The following is a 5,092-nucleotide window of genomic DNA, read 5'->3' on the forward strand; positions in this document are numbered from 1 at the left end:
CCTATCCTTTGGTCCCCATTCGTCCATCCAATGTTGGACAAAGCCATGATGTTGTTAGTAGGTTATCGAGACCCTCCAACATTTAAAGGTGTAGGGGATATAATAGAATACAATGTGTATTTGAAATGATAGAAGATTTCTTTTACTCATCTTCACACGTTTGATAAGACACGCATTTTAAATAGTTTTGAGCAGGTGTACCAGCTATTTTTAAAGGAATGTGGCTCGGTGAATTGTTTTGTAACATTGTGTTGATGTACAAGTGGGTTTAGTGTGTCGGGTTAAATGAATGTTCCAAATATCCCTACGACAATTTGAGGGTGTCTGAGGATCTGTTATAGTCTTAAGGGATCTAAAATGAGCGTTTATTGCGTTTCGACAGTATTTTTTGTGGGACATGAGAGCACCTCGGACCTATCGAATTGCATTCTGAATACGAAGCATGTCTTTCTGATATCAAATAATTTTCATTTTTTGAAAATCACAATATAATACAAATTTTATGACAAATTATAAAAAATTTGATAGTTTTCAAATTTTTGATATTTAACAGTCCTCGAAGTAAATTATATAAATCTAATGATATATTCTTAAAGTGTATGTAGCAGGGAGGAAAAGCCGACGTCAATTGAAAATTTTGACCTTTCATATTGAAGATATGGATTTTTTTCCCAAAAGACCTAATTTTCTTTTGGTGTTTTGGGAAAAAAATCCATATCTTCAATACGAAAGGTCAAAATTTTAAATTGATCGTCGGCTTTTCATCCCACCTACATACACTTTAAGTATAAATCATCAGATTTATAAAGTTTACTTCAAGTACTGTTAAATATCAAAAATATCAATTTTAATGATTTGCCATAAAATGTGTATTAAATTGCGAATTTCAAAAAATCAAAATTATTTGATATCAGAATGACATTCTTCGTATTCAGAATGCAATTCGATATGTCTGATGTGCTCTGATGTCCCAAAATAAATACTGTCCAAACGTTCATACCCCAGCCCTTAATAAACAACGAATCCACACGATTTTGAGTCAACTTGCTATACACTTTTGTATCCCGGTTGAAAACCCAGACGAACGTTGATCTCTAAAGCTTTTACCATCCAATAAAAAAGGTTAATATTAAATGAATCTTGCGTATCCGCCACGGGACACAGACAAATTCTCAAGTTGACAATACCTTGGCTGACTAGGTCATCACGGTGTAATCTACTTCATCAAGATAGTCATATTACAAAAGGTTATTACGTGCTCTTACGCCTCTGTGAAATGAAAACGTCTGATAGCGTTATTGTGTAGTGGGTGGTTCAACCGCAATGTCTTTTCTGTTGGAATCCATTTTATATTACCTGTTAATAATGCAACCAGTCGTTTCAGCTTTGTAAAAAATGAAATAGGTCGAAGGAGACAAAGTTATACAAACTTACACGCAAAAAAATTGGTGGCACACTTTGACGGTCCTTTGGTCCCCATTCCTCCATCCAATGTTGTACAAAGCCATGATGTTGCTTATACATTGTATAGGTTATCGAGACCCTCCAACATTTAAAGGTGTAGGCAATTTAACAAGATACAATATGTATTTGAAATGATAAAAGATTTCTTTTCCTTATCTTCACACCTTTGATAAGACATGCATTTTAAATAGTTTTGAGCAGGTGTACCAGCTAGTTTTTAAAGGAATGTGGCTCGGTGAATTGTTTTGTAACATTGTGTTGATATACAAGTGGGTTTAGTGTGGCGGGTTAAATGAATGTTCCAAATATCCCTACGACAATTTGAGTATGTCTGAGGATCTGTTATAGTCTTAAGAAACAATCCACACGATTTTGAATCAACTTGCTATACACTTTTTGTATCCTGGTTGAAAACCCAGACGAACGTTGATCTCTAAAGCTTTTACCATCCAATAAAAAGGTTAATATTAAATGAATCTTGCGTATCCGCCACGGGACACAGACAAATTCTCTAGTTGACAATACCTTGGCTGACTAGGTCATCACGGTGTAATCTACTTCATCAAGATAGTCATATCACGAAAGGTTATTACGTGCTCTTGTGCCTCTGTGAAATGAAAACGTCTGATAGCGTTATTGTATAGTGATGTGGTTCAACCGCAACCGCGGTGTCTTTTTTTCTGTTGGAATTCATTTTATATGTCCTGTCACCGATTTTTAATAATTTGACCAATCATTTCAGTTTTTTGATGAGTCGAATCATCCAAGATTAGGAGATAAAGTAACAATCTTACAGACAATTATTGGTGACGTACTTTAACTGTCTTTAGTGAATATCTGTCCCACTACTAGTCCAATGTTGGACAAAGCCATACTATTGTCAGTAGGTCTGTGAGACCCTCCAGATTATGTATTTAAAAACGACAGACTTGTTTCAGACTTTTTGAGTAGATGTCATCTACTTTTCCAGAATTCTATCTCAGTGAATTGTTTCTGGAACATCGTGTTGGTAAATAAGTGGGTTACGTGTCATGTTGAATATTCGTTTTAGCACATGATTTAACACACATAGAGACCAACCTGAAGCGATAAACATAGTGCACTTTATTCATTATGATTAATGTTCTTCGTAAGAAATTAATAAATAATAACCATCAATTCAAACACCTCTATTGTAAAGGCTGGAAATTTACCATAATGCATAAACTGACTTCTAATCCATCCTCTCCATCCTATATCCATCATGATAAATTGTTGATATTACCCACTGTAAGTAGTTTTTGTAAGCTTCCGTTCAGGATTCAATTATATTCCCGGTATTGTCGTTTAAGGTCAATGGTGCATCCTGCTATCTCTTAGCGGCGTATTCAAGGAGCAGCATAACAGCTGCGTCACGGAGTGAATCAATCTTGGCAAGACGTTTATTAAAACAAAAATATCGGTCATTTCGCGCACTTTGCCTTGGCAGACCTGTTAAGAAAAGATCACTTAGTTTTACACACAGACAACTAGGGGTACTTTGTTGGTCGCTCTACTGTCTCCTACATCAGTTATTCTATGGGTTAAGCTATAAACAAAACTTGAAGCTAAAAGACAACAAAGCCTCGATTCAATTAACAAAATTAATGTGCCCCGCGTACCATTATTGTACATTGCTAGGAGGGAGAACCGGTGGTTAATTAACAAATCTTCAAACTCACAAATCAGCTGGTCATCAATGATAGTGGACTTTCAGATGGTTGATCTTCGGGGTGAAATCGTATTAATTTTCCTTCGTGCTTTTATCGTTAATTAATTAATTTTTAAATGTTCGTATACTAGTACTTTCTTTTTGACCAAGCACTTTACATATAATCGTCAATATGCATTTAATATATAAAATCTCGCCCTTGCATATGAGAAGCTATATTGAAAATCGCTCAGAAAGTGGTATTTCGATTCCTGATATGACTTGCCTTATGATGCAGACAATATTGAGTTGTAAAGGAAATACAGCACTTCTTTCGGCGATATCTGAAAAAAAGTTACAGCGACCGACAAATATTCATTGATTTCATCCCATTTTGAGCTTTGAGAGTGTCTGGAATTGAACAAAGTGCAAGACATCAATGGAAAAAGGGAACAGTGTTGCCGCCGTTTTATTAAATTAAGGCAACGTTTTATGACCTTTACAACCATATTGACAGCTTCGTGGCATGTACTAAGAAATGTAGAACATCATTCATAAAATGGCTATATGCAGCAGCAGGAATCTGTCTACTCGAATGCTACCCTGAAGCAAAAAGGTGATAGTGAATGTGTTTTACCATAAATTTGACACATATTTCAAACACTATAGGGTTGCACGATTTCAACATTTTTAGGAGTTGACTAGTCGAGTCGGCACCAATATTCGCGACTAGTCGACTATTTGGAGGCCAAATTTGAGTTAAAACTCGAGGTCACTTTCACCATGTTCACGCCCAAAATGAACAGATCAACACGCGTAAGGTGTGGTTAAGATTGAATGACGTCACGCAGGCAATACCTCGGGGCAATACTTCGTACAAAGATACATGTATGGTATTGAAACAGGCATCACAAAACATATCTTATGGACTAGGGACTTATTCGAACTGCCAGCAATTATGATCACGAGATAGGGCAAATACCCGGGTCTGCCTTGCAAATAATAATAATAATATAAAACATTTCAGCAACACTTATATTCAGCAGTCGTCATAGTCAACTGTCACCAAGTCATAATAGTTGAAAGTCGCGACTATCGCTAAATGTCGCGACTACGACTGTTGGCGACTTGGTCGTGCAACATCAAACACCGCATGTTCAACTTCCGCACTATTTTGCTCTATTGGCATTATTTTCAATCAAAAGAGCAAAAATAAGGACGATTCTTCAGCGATAACCTGTACCTGATAAATCACGCAAGTTGTTTCCGATTATTGTTGTCGTAAAGTGGACGGATAGTGATGGAGGAGTTGTGCAAGCACACCCCGGATGTCGAGAAGTTTTCAGTAGGCGTCTGACATGCTTGCATGTTAAACGCTTTAACGACATTTTGACTTTGGTTCGTGTGGAACACTCATCACAAACAGTTCAGTATGAGAACATATTGTGATATTTACTCTTCAACAGGTCTGCTAAAAATAAGCTTCACAGGCGAGTCCAGGCAATTGAATTCGGCACTCGTTATTAATGTCCCGACGCCTCTAATATACCCGGCTAGTATGCAACTCTTAACGGAGCTTTCATTATTAATAAATCCACATTATGTAGCTTTAACTATAATGCTGCAGCTATAAATATGCAAAATTGGAATTGAGGAAATCGTCGTGTTTCATTGATCATAATACACAGCATCTTTTACGGCATTACTTTGTGTGTTTCATAGATTTTATAATTACACCGAATTGAACAATCTCTCACCAAAATGTATAGCTACCCAAGGATTTAATAACACTTTGAAAGGTCAGTATTTTATCATATAGAGTCTCGTGCTCATGTACATGTCTGTCGGTGCCATATAATTCAAGTAATGTTAACAGCTTCATTTTTTTTCTCTTTTTCTGTTATACAGGGATTTGTGTTTCTACTAGCGTTCTCTCCAACCTGCGTTCTCTCACAGGAC

This window comes from Amphiura filiformis, chromosome 4 (assembly GCF_039555335.1).
Source record: "Amphiura filiformis chromosome 4, Afil_fr2py, whole genome shotgun sequence".
NCBI lineage: Eukaryota > Metazoa > Echinodermata > Ophiuroidea > Amphilepidida > Amphiuridae > Amphiura > Amphiura filiformis.